At 41.7% G+C, this 12,963-nt stretch overlaps 1 long non-coding RNA gene across 1 annotated transcript; it reads right to left on the bottom strand.

The window, feature by feature from the left end:
* Positions 1-11,811: 11,811 nt before the first annotated feature.
* Positions 11,812-12,888, bottom strand: LOC118361673 (uncharacterized). Its single transcript, XR_004821036.2, has 3 exons — positions 12,729-12,888; positions 12,553-12,596; positions 11,812-12,459 (listed from the first exon to the last, which is right to left on the bottom strand). It is a non-coding gene; the product is annotated as an uncharacterized LOC118361673 (long non-coding RNA).
* Between the last annotated feature and the right edge of the window lie 75 nt (positions 12,889-12,963).

Consider the following 12,963-nt stretch of genomic DNA (forward strand, 5'->3'; position numbering starts at 1 on the left):
ATGGATCTGGATCTTGGGTTCTGAGGGCTTTAACTCAGGAACACAGCTGGGACGTTGAGGTTGGGAACAATAAATGATGGACACTGGGTGTGATAGAAAAGTCTGTCCAGAGGAAGGCAGCAGTTAAGAGTGGACAATGGCGATTCTGGCACTTCAAACATAAATACAGTGTATTTTCCCACCAGAATCAACCAGTGTACTCCAAGTGGCAAAGAAACCCCAGACGATCAGAGTGCAGCTGGACTGGGACAAAGGAAAGCTGTCATTCTCTGACCCTGATAAGAACACATGTTTACACACTATTGCACACACCTTCACTGAGAAGGTCTTTCCATATTCTTGGTAGTTATTGCAAGCTCTCCCCTCTGAGAATCTTTCCAGGGATGGTCTCTGTAAAAGGACAAAATAGTTAGTTAGTCTGGCTGTAATGGGACAGCCCTGGTGGTGATGTTGTGATTATGGTACAGTATGTCAAGGTTTTATCCCGGGAACAAGATGGTACTGTTGAGTGTGTTAGTGGATTTTAGGGGAAAACCAATTGTCTTAATAAAGTTTTAAAAAGGCATCTTTGAAATCAACTGAATGATACTTAGTACTATAACGTAAATGAATTGTTGTTTTTTACAGTGAAATATTTTGTATTGCATGTTTAAGGTCATTGCGCTGTATGAGTGTGAAACTCTTTTTTTCTTGATCAACCTTGTCACAGTGTACTACCATTTCCCTACTCCAACATATTTCTGTAAATTAATTGTACAATTATTTGGGAAGCTGAGTCATTGCAGGCTTCTAATTAGGCAGACTGGGGTCATGTTTGGTCCAGGGCACCTCAGTGGCGCCAGATACAAACAGTGTTCAGGGGAAATGGAATTTTGGATGTTGAGACAACTCCTCCACATTTACTGAATTGGTTCAACACTGCAGACGAGAACCTCCTCTGACAGGTATATTGTTTTCACATTAGGGCAAAAAAGAAAGAAACGCCACTCAGGCTATGTTAAATTATTGGTGCTTTCAAGACAACTGGGAACTTTGAAAAAAAACAAGGTCAAATATTGAAATTAGTGATCTTCGGGTCAGAAAGTCGGAGCTCTAGGAAGATACCAGAGTAATTCAGAGTTGGATGACCATTCAAAACTATTTTAACCAGTTGGAGCTAGTTTTTATCCCCGAGTTCCCAGTTTTCTTGAATGCACTGAAGTCTGAGATTTCCAAATTCCTAGTTGTTTTGATCACGTCATTAGTACAGGGTAATCCGGGACAAAGAACCATGAAGAATAGAATAGCGCCATTCAGAGGTGAGAGGTGTCTGATTTACAACAACTGACCCAGGTCCTAGGTTCTGTCGATCTATTGGTCGGTGGGATGGGTTACAGAGTGATGATGAGGGAGTAGGGTGAAGTTGCCCCTAGAGATGCTGATTTTTAGTCAGTTTAACATTTCCCAACCTAATGGTTAAGGTTAGGATTGTGGAAAGGGAAGTTGATCCTAGATCTATACCTAGGGCAAACTTCAACCCAGAGCGTTGATGGGCGAGTGCGGTAACCCCAATGCCTGGTCAGTAAGGACAGGCCATGTATAAAGTGTCCTGGAGTCCCTTTGGTTGCCACAGCTCCTGGTGGTCTGACCTGTTCAGAGTCTATGGAAGACCAATTGCCTTGTAGGGTTTGAACCTCAGCAGAGCAGGCTGGGGGGGAGTTGTTATACTTAACAAGAGGTATTCTATCCACCCTCAGTATTATAAATGAATTGTAAAATTGTTTAAACGCCTGTTGTACGTTTTTTTTATTACCAGTAGTTCTATATAATTAAGTCTGACAAAAACATGGTGTTCTTAGTATGAGCGTTTAGAATAGCCTGAGCTATACATCAGCCGATGTTACAAAGTGCTACAGAGAAACACAGCCTAAAACGACAACCAGCAAGCAATGCAGATGTAGAAGTACGGTGGCTAGGAAAAATTCCCTAGAAAGGCAGGAACCTAGGAATAAACCTAGAGAGGAACCGGGCTCTGAGGGGTGGCCAGTCCACTTCTGGCTATGCCGGGTTGAGATTATAACAGTATATGGCCAAGATGTTCAAACGTTCGTAGATGACGAGCAGGGTCAAATAATAATAATAATCACAGTGGTTGTAGAGGGTGCAACAGGTCAGCACTTCATGAGTAAATGTCAGTTGGCTTTTCATTGCTGAGCATTCAGAGTTAGAGACAGCAGGTGCGGTAGAGAGAGAGAGTCGAAAACAGCCGGTCCGGGACAAGGTAACACGTCTGGTGAACAGGTCAGGGTTCCATAGCCGCATCCATCAGCCCCTCACCTGACATTCACCTGCTCATGGTAATATACTGTACAATCCCATAAAACTTAAAGATCCACCCCTCACACACCAAGTCCATGATTACACACCTGCTCACGGTAATGTACAACCCTCTCAGCTCTCTTAGGACATAAAACAGGACTTCTACAAAAAGCAAGTTTAAACTGAGCCATTAAATATTCAACGTAAACTGTAACTTTCAGGCCCTGCTAACCAAACAAGGGTGAGTCTTGGAAGTGAACTGTTGCCTCCAGAAGCCATTCCAGAGAAAGGAATGTGACTATGAGAGAAAATGGCTTCCAAATTGTTGCGCATATCTCCTGTCCATTGTGGCATGACATCTTCAAGAATCCAGTCCTACTTTATTGTGTAGCCACAGCTTCTGTAAACCCTGTCTGCAGAAACACTGGGGAGAGGAGGGAGAAAAGGAATGTCTTGAATGCAAGAGAAAAGACAGAGCTTTCAACAGAGCTTTTCCTTCACCTGGCTCTAAAGGACATATGTGAGGCCCTCTTACAGGAGAGAGCTTCAACAAACTCCAAACGTGCTATGCAGTCTGCACATGGAGAAATTCAAGCTCTTCTGTCAGGAGGATAAACAGCCAATCTGTGTGAAATACCAGACCTCAATAAAACAAACACTGGATCAGATCCATAGATGAAGCTTCACAGGTTTATAAGGTTTAGGAAAACATTGATTGAATTCAATAAAGATTATTTGTATTTACTATTCATAAAACAAGCAAAACATGGATAGACACTTTAAACCGTATTTTCCTGATGGTTGTCAGTCTGTAGGGCAACGAAATGTTTAAACTGTGCAAGGGGTTGTATATTGTCTATAGTCACTTTACAGACAGTTACCATGTTTCCCTGTCTGAGCCAGATCTCATCCTGTCTGAGGATCTGACCAGTGTCAAAGTCAGTGAGACACAGCAGCTTCCGGACAACCCAGAGAGGTTTGATAGCTACAAATGGCTCCTGGGCTCTGAGGGCTTTCACTCAGGCACACACAGCTGGGACATTGAGGTTGGGGACAGTTATTGCCACTGGATGTGATACAGGAGGGTGTCTGAACGAAGGGAGTAGTTAAGAGTGGGTACTGGTCATTGAAGCAGTTTGATGCTAAATACACAGCACAGTTGCCACCAGGACCATCCACTGACCTGACCGTAGCACAGAAGCCCCAGAGGATCAGAGTGCTCCCTATTAACAACACACACATACACACTTTCACACACACTTTCACTGAGTCTTTCCATGAATTGGTGATTACGGCAAACACCACTGTGTATAAGCATTTTGGCAGAGGAGGCCTTTTTAACAGTGGAATAGCCCTGCAATGATATTTACTCACAGCCAAATACAGCTGAGGTAAACACTCCACAATGCTTCGGTATTTTTATTTTGAATTTGTCAGCAATGTTCAAAAAAATTTTTTTAACTGCTCCTTGCGCTGCCACGTATTATTAGGCCTGTTCTTTGAGTGGTGGATCAGTGGGGATCAGCCAGGATAGGGATGATGTGGGAGGACTTTTTTAGTTTTTGTTAAAAACCTTGTGGAACTGTTTTGGATGAGCTGTAATCTGTTGTTTGCAAGTACAAGTAAGACTACAACCACTGTGTTTCCATATTCAATTCTGAAGAGAATATAACCAATGATATTATTGTTTTATATGATTGTTGTAGAGATTATTGTTTTGTATAGACCAACAGATTGTTTTGTACTACAAATAATTGTTTTGTATAAGCCTACAGATAATTGTTTTGTACAGGCATACAGATAATACTGATTTTAGTTTTGTTTCTCCTTACTAGGCTAGGGAAATTCAGATGGCTGATTGTTGGCCTTTTACTGACTGTTGTTTTTTATGATTGTGTTGTATCGCTCTAGTTTTCATAGTGTATTGATGTGTATATTTTTGTCATTTTTGTAATTACAGGGCTCTTATGAAAAATCTTGTTCTCAGCATGATCAAAATAAAGGTTAAATAAAAGACTGTGGCTAAACAGCATTGAAACACAAGTTTCAACAATACAGATTGGGAAAGGAGGACCAAGGCTCTCTTCATATAGTGAATTAAAATGCCTTCATTTGTATGGTATGCTCAATGGAAAACACGTTCACAACTCTGACGTGTTTCGGCTGCATGGCCGTCAGGGAGTACAAAGATATGATAATAGTCCTCTTCTGAAGATCTTTTTCAAATCAAACCTGATTAGAAGAGGGAGTGGTTACAGAAGTCATTGGACAACACCTAGTAAGCAACACTATACACATTCAAAAGTGAAATACTGTAGATATGTTATCAAAAATTAAACTCAAGGCTAGAAGCATCAGAACCCATAGAAAGGTAGTTAACCTTGAATATGACTGGGCAAAGTGCTAAAAATAGGAGCCATCTATTTTATAGTACACTAGAACACAGCAAACATGGACCACAGCAGTCTAAACATAGCTGGGTGCATTAGAGCAAAATGTCCACTAGATGGCAGCAGACTTTTATTTATTTATTTATTTAACCAGGTAGGCTAGTTGAGAACAAGTTCTCATTTGCAACTGCGACCTGGCCAAGATAAAGCATAGCAATTTGACACACAACAACACAGAGTTACACATGGAATAAACAAAACATACAGTCAATAATACAGTAGAACAAAATAAAACAAAAAGTCTATATACAGTGAGTGCAAATTAGGTAAGTTAAGGAAATAAATAGGCCATGGTGGCGAAGTAATTACATTATAGCAATTAAACACTGGAATGGTAGATCGGCAGAAGATGAATGTGCAGGTAGAGATACTGGGGTGCAAATGAGCAAAATACATAAATAAATACCAGTATGGGGATGAGGTAGGTAGATAGATGGGCTGTTTACAGATAGGCTAAGTACAGGTGCAGTGATCTGTAAAATGCCCTGACAGCTGGTGCTTAAAGCTAGTGAGGGAGATGTGAGTCTACAGCTTCAGAGATTTTTGCAATTCGTTCCAGTCATGGGCAGCATAGAACTGGAAGGAAAGACGACCAATGGAGTAATTGGCTTTGGGGGTGACCAGTGAGATATACATGCAGGAGCGTGTGCTATGAGTGGGTGCTGCTATAGTGACCAGTGAGCTGAGATAATGCGGGGCTTTACCTAGCAGAGACTTGTAGATAACCTGTAGCCAGTGGGTTTGGCGACGAGTATGAAGCAAGGTCCAACCAACGAGAGCGTACAGGTCGCAATGGTGGGTAGTGTATGGAGCTTTGGTGACAAAATGGATGGCACTGTGATAGACTGCATCCAGTTTGTTGAGTAGAGTGTTGGAGGCTATTTTATAGATGACATCAACGAAGTCGAGGATCGGTAGGATGGTCAGTTTTACGAGGGTATGTTTGGCAGCATGAGTGAAGGATGCTTTGTTGCGATATAGGAAGCCGATTCTAGATTTAATTTTGGATTGGAGATGCTTAATGTGAGTCTGGAAAGAGAGTTTACAGTCTAACCATACACCCAGGTATTTGTAGTTGTCCACGTATTCTAAGTCAGAGTCGTCCAGAGTAGTGATGCTGGACGGGCGAACAGGTGCGGGCAGCGATCGATTGAAAAGCATGCATTTAGTTTTACTTGCGTTTAAGAGCAGTTGGAGGCCACGGAAGGAGAGTTGTATGGCATTGAAGCTCGTCTGGAGGTTAGTTAACACAGTGTCCAAGGAGGGGCCAGAAGTATACAGAATGGTGTTGTCTGTGGATCAGAGAATCACCAGCAGCAAGAGCAACATCATTGATGTATACAGAAAAGAGAGTCGGCCCGAGAATTGAACCCTGTGGCACACCCATAGAGACTGTCAGAGGTCCAGACAACAGGCCCTCCGATTTGACAAACTAAACTCTATCAGAGGAGTAGTTGGTAAACCAGGCGAGTCGAAAGCCTTGGCCAGGTCAATGAATACGGCTGCACAGTAATGTCTCTTATTGATGGCGGTTATGATGCCATTTAGAACCTGGACCTAGGACCTATCACAACCCTACAGGAAAGATGAGAAATCTGTATCTTCATTTAAACCAGAGTACTTCTGTAGTTTGTAAATCCATATCTTCATTTAAACCAGGGTAGTTATTGGCCTGTAGTTTGTAAATCCATATCTTCGTTTAAACCAGGGTACTTATTGGCCTGTAGTTTGTAAATCCATATCTTCGTTTAAACCAGGGTACTTAGTGGCCTGTAGTTTGTAAATCCATATCTTCATTTAAACCAGGGTACTTATTGGCCTGTAGTTTGTAAATCCATATATTCATTTAAACCAGGGTACTTATTGGCCTGTAGTTTGTAAATCCATATCTTCATTTAAACCAGGGTACTTATTGGCCTGTAGTTTGTAAATCCATATCTTCATTTAAACCAGGGTACTTATTGGCCTGTAGTTTGTAAATCCATATCTTCATTTAAACCAGGGTACTTAGTGGCCTGTAGTTTGTAAATCCATATCTTCATTTAAACCAGGGTACTTATTGGCCTGTAGTTTGTAAATCCATATATTCATTTAAACCAGGGTACTTATTGGCCTGTAGTTTGTAAATCCATATCTTCATTTAAACCAGGGTACTTATTGGCCTGTAGTTTGTAAATCCATATCTTCATTTAAACCAGGGTACTTATTGGCCTGTAGTTTGTAAATCCATATCTTCATTTAAACCAGGGTACTTATTGGCCTGTAGTTTGTAAATCCATATCTTCATTTAAACCAGGGTACTTATTGGCCTGTGGTTTGTAAATCCATATCTTCATTTAAACCAGGGTACTTATTGGCCTGTAGTTTGTAAATCCATATCTTCATTTAAACCAGGGTACTTATTGGCCTGTAGTTTGTAAATCCATATCTTCATTTAAACCAGGGTACTTATTGGCCTGTAGTTTGTAAATCCATATCTTCATTTAAACCAGGGTACGTATTGGCCTGTAGTTTGTAAATCCATATCTTCATTTAAACCAGGGTACTTATTGGCCTGTAGTTTGTAAATCCATATCTTCATTTAAACCAGGGTACTTATTGGCCTGTAGTTTGTAAATCCATATCTTCATTTAAACCAGGGTACTTATTGGCCTGTAGTTTGTAAATCCATATATTCATTTAAACCAGGGTACTTATTGGCCTGTAGTTTGTAAATCCATATCTTCATTTAAACCAGGGTACTTATTGGCCTGTAGTTTGTAAATCCATATCTTCATTTAAACCAGGGTACTTATTGGCCTGTAGTTTGTAAATCCATATCTTCATTTAAACCAGGGTACTTATTGGCCTGTAGTTTGTAAATCCATATCTTCATTTAAACCAGGGTACTTATTGGCCTGTAGTTTGTAAATCCATATCTTCATTTAAACCAGGGTACTTATTGGCCTGTAGTTTGTAAATCCATATCTTCATTTAAACCAGGGTACTTATTGGCCTGTAGTTTGTAAATCCATATCTTCATTTAAACCAGGGTACTTATTGGCCTGTAGTTTGTAAATCCATATCTTCATTTAAACCAGGGTAGTTATTGGCCTGTAGTTTGTAAATCCATATCTTCATTTAAACCAGGGTACTTAGTGGCCTGTAGTTTGTAAATCCATATCTTCATTTAAACCAGGGTACTTATTGGCCTGTAGTTTGTAAATCCATATATTAATTTAAACCAGGGTACTTATTGGCCTGTAGTTTGTAAATCCATATCTTCATTTAAACCAGGGTACTTATTGGCCTGTAGTTTGTAAATCCATATCTTCATTTAAACCAGGGTACTTATTGGCCTGTAGTTTGTAAATCCATATCTTCATTTAAACCAGGGTACTTATTGGCCTGTAGTTTGTAAATCCATATCTTCATTTAAACCAGGGTACTTATTGGCCTGTAGTTTGTAAATCCATATCTTCATTTAAACCAGGGTACTTATTGGCCTGTAGTTTGTAAATCCATATCTTCATTTAAACCAGGGTACTTATTGGCCTGTAGTTTGTAAATCCATATCTTCATTTAAACCAGGGTACTTAGTGGCCTGTAGTTTGTAAATCGAAAAACCTTCCCTTTGGTTTAGCTGTTTAAAACGGTCCCCTTTTTTAATTGAAGCCAAAACATGATCAACACCCATAGCTTGTAGGGAGGCCATGGTGTAAGGACTTGAAGTGCCTTGCCATGGGGTAGTCTTCATAGCCTACCCGTATGGTGTACTTGTGTTCCTCTAAGTGCCCTTGGAGGCGTCTCTTTATCTGTCCAATGTAGAACACCTTGCACTGTGGACATTTCAATCTGTAGATGACATGGGCGGTTTTGCAGTTAATGAAATGCTTGACATGATTCTCCATTTAAAAGCTGTGTCAACAAAATACTTTTTCTGTGCAATATTTCCAGAATGGGACATGGGAGTGAGTCTTTTTACAATTTTTTATTTCACCTTTATTTTCCAGGTAAGCTAGTTGAGAACAAGTACTCATTTACAACTGCGACCTGGCCAAGCAGTGCGACAAACAAGAACACAGAGTTACACATGGAATAAAGAACCATACAGTCAATAATACAATATAAAAAGTATATATACAGTGTGTGCAAATGAGATAGGATAAGGGAGGTAAGGCAATAAATGGGCCATAGTGGCGAAATAATTACAATATACCAATTAAACACTGGAGTGATAGATGTGCAGAAGATGAGTGTGCAAGTAGAGATACTGGGGTGCAAAGGAGCAAAATAAATCAAATAAATAACAGTATGGGGATGAAGTAGTTGGATGGGCTATTTACAGAAGGGCTATGTACAGGTGCAGTGATCTGTGAGCTGCTCTGACAGCTGGTGCTTAAAACTAGTGAGGGAGATATGAGTCTCCAGCATCAGTGATTTTTGCAGTTTGTTCCAGTCATTGGCAGCAGAGAACTGGAAGGAAAGGCGGGGGGTGATCAGCTTTGGGGGTGATCAGTGAAATATACCTGCTGGAGCGCGTGCTACGGGTGGGTGCTGCTATGATGACCAGTGAGCTGAGATAAGGCGGGGCTTTACCTAGCAAAGACTTATAGATGACTTGGAGCCAGTGGGTTTGGCGACAAATATGAAGCGAGGGCCAGCCAACGAGTGAATACAGGTCGCAGTGGTGGGTAGTATATGGGGCTTTGGTGACAAAATGGATGGCACTGTGATAGACTGCATCCAATTTGCTGAGTGTTGGAGGCTATTTTGTAAATGACATTGCCTAAGTCGAGGATCGGTAGGATAGTCAGTTTTACAAGGGTATGTTTGGCAGCATGAGTGAAGGATGCTTTAAGGCGAAATAGGATGACGATTCTAGATTTAATTTTGGATTGGAGATGCTTAATGTGAGTCTGCAAGGAGAGTTTACAGTCTAACCAGACACCTAGGTATTTGTAGTTGTCCACATATTCATATTAAGTCAGAACCGTCCAGAGTAGTGATGCTGGACGGGCGGGCAGGTGTGGGCAGCGATCGGTTGAAGAGCATGCATTTAGTTGTATTTGCATTTGAGAGCAGTTGGAGGCCACAGAAGGAGAGCTGTATGGCATTGAAGCTCGTCTGGAGGTTAGTTAACACAGTGTCCAAAGAAGGGCCAGAAGTATACAAAATGGTGTCGTCTGCATAGTGGTGGATCAGAGAATCACCAGCAGCAAGAGCGACATCATTGATGTACACAGAGAAAAGAGTCGACCCGAGGATTAAACCCTGTGGCATAACCATAGAGACTGCCAGAGGTCCGGACAAGCCCTCCGATTTGACTCACTGAACTCTGTCTGAGAAGTAGTTGGTGAACCAGGCGAGGCAGTCATTTGAGAAACCAAGGCTGTTGAGTCTGCCAATAAGAACGTGGTGATTGACAGAGTCGAAAGCCTTGGCCAGGTTGATGAATACAGCTGCACAGTATTGTCTCTTATCGATGGCGGATATGATATCGTTTAGGACCTTGAGCGTGGCTGAGATGCACCCATGACAAGCTCGGAAACAAGATTGCATAGTGGAGAAGGTACGGTGGGATTCGAAATGGTTGGTGTTCTGTTTCTTAACTTGGCTTTCGAAGACCTTAGAAAGGCAGGGTAGGATAGATATAGGTCTGTAGCAGTTTGGGTATAGAGTGTCTCCCCCTTTGAAGAGGGGGATGACCGCTGAAACGTTCCAATCTTTGGGGATCTCAGACGATACGGAAGAGGTTGAACAGGCTAGTAGTAGGGGTTGCAACAATTTTGGCAGATAATTTTAGAAAGAGAGGGTCCAGATTGTCTAGCCCTGCTGATTTATAGGGGTCCAGATTTAGCAGCTCTTTCAGAACATCAGCTATCTGGATTTGGGTGAAGGAGAAATGGGGAAGTTTTGGGCAAGTTGCTGTGGGGGGTGCAGGGCTGTTGACCAGGGTAGGGGTAGCCAGGTGGAAAGCATGGCCAGCTGTAGAAAAATGCTTATTGAAATTCTGAATTATCGTGGATTTATCGGTGGTGACACTGTTTCCTAGCCTCAGTGCAGTGGGCAGCTGGGAGGAGGTGCTCTTATTCTCCATGGACTTTAGTGTCCCAGAACTTTTTGGAGTTTGTGCTACAAGATGCAAATTTCTGTTTGAAAAAGCTAGCCTTTGCTTTCCTAACTACCTGTGTATATTGGTTCCTAACTTCCCTGAAAAGTTGCATATCGCGGCGGCTATTCGATGCTAATGCAGTACGCCACAGGATGTCTTTGTGCTGGTCAAGGGCAGTCAGGTCTGGAGTGAACCAAGGGCTATATCTGTTCCTGGTTCTACATTTTTTGAACGGGGCATGCTTATTTAAGATGGTGAGGAAGTTACTTTTAAAGAATAACCAGGCATCCTCTCCTGACGGAATGAGGTTAATATCCTTCCAGGATCCCTGGGCCAGGTCGATAAGAAAGGCCTGTTCGCTGAAGTGTTTTAGGGAGTTTGACAGTGATGAGGGGTGGTCGTTTGACCGCAAACCCATTACGGAAGCAGTGATCGCTGAGATCCTGGTTGAAGACAGCAGAGGTGTATTTGGAGGGCAGGTTGGTTAGGATGATATCTATGAGGGTACCTGTGTTTACGGATTTTGGGTTGTATCTGGTAGGTTCATTGATCATTTGTGTGAGATTGAGGGCATCAAGCTTAAGCTGGGGGCAGAAGGTGGTCTACAGCAAGTGGCAATGGTGAGAGACTTGTTTCTGGAAAGGTGGATTTTTTAAAGTAGAAGCTCAAATTGTTTGAGCACAGACCTGGAGAGTAAGACAGAATTCTGCAGGCTATCTCTGCAGTAGATAGCAACCCTCCCCCGTTGGCAGTTCTATCTTGGAAAATGTTATAGTTAGGGATGGAAATTTCAGGGGTTTTGGTGGTCTTCCTAAGCCAGGATTCAAACATGGCTAGGACATCCGGGTTGGCAGAGTGTGCTAATGGGGAATGGGAGTGGAGCTAGGCACTGCAGGGCCTGGATTAGCCTCTACATCACCAGAGGAACAGAGGAGGAGTAGGATAAGGGTATGGCTAAAGGCTAGAAGCCTTCTATGCTGTCTAGTACTTTCGGAACAGAGAGTAAAAGGAGCACGTTTCTGGGCACGGTAGAATAGATTCAAGGCATAATGTACAGACAAAGGTATGGTAGGATGTGAATACAGTGGAGGTAAACCTAGGTATTGAGTGACGATGAGAGAGATATTGTTTCTAGAAACATCAGAGGAAGGAAATAATTGAGTAGATATATTTTATTGTCAGAAGAGGAGCTTACATTTACATTTTAGTCATTTAGCAGACACTCTTACCCAGAGCAACTTACAGTAGTGAGTGCATATATTTTAATACTTTTTTTTGTGCTGGTCCTCGGCGGGAATCCTACCCACAACCCTGGCATTGAAAGCGCATGCTCTACCAACTGAGCTACACGAGATGGGCTCATTGTAATGGCTGGAATGGAATTAATGGAAGGGGGTCAAACATGTGGCTTCCATTAGTTTGATGTGTTGGATACTGTTCCATTTAAGCCATTACAATGAGCCTGTCCTCCTACAGCCCCTCCCACTAGCCTCCTCTGATTATTGTATATCATTCTGAAGATAAACATGTAGCACAGTCCCCACTGGGGTCGTCCCCTGACCTCACAGTGTCACAGATATCCCAGAGGATCAGGTGCTGTCATTCTCTGACCATGGCCTGTTAACAACAACACATCTTCATATAGACTTTCATTGTGAGTCTTTACACATCTAAACAATGGAAGAATAAATACCCTAATGATAATCTTACCAATGAAGACCTCTGTAGTGGAACAGCACAGTTGGAGCCTCTTTCTGTAACAGTGAAAAAGCACAGCTGGTTAAGTGGAGTGTTTAAAATGGTTAAATGCTGTATGTTTGGGCTGTTGAGTGGCTCTACAGTATTTACCATAATTGAGTTATGGTATATAAAGCTTATTTGTTTACCATTTGATTTCTTTGCTTAGTTTATAAACTAACGTAATTGTAATAAATCCGGTTGTGTCAATTAAATAAAAGTAATGTCAAGTGAATCATTGGTTGGTTGTGTTTCTTCTTCAAACAAATATCCACAATTTAATTTATTTTATATTTGTCGGATGCGCATGTGTTTGGATTTTGCCATTTTAGTTGTCCCCAGTTACCACAGCCACAATGTAATAAACCCCGCCTATTTCTACCA

The sequence above is a fragment of the Oncorhynchus keta genome, chromosome 28 (assembly GCF_023373465.1).
Source record: "Oncorhynchus keta strain PuntledgeMale-10-30-2019 chromosome 28, Oket_V2, whole genome shotgun sequence".
Taxonomy (NCBI): Eukaryota; Metazoa; Chordata; class Actinopteri; order Salmoniformes; family Salmonidae; genus Oncorhynchus; species Oncorhynchus keta.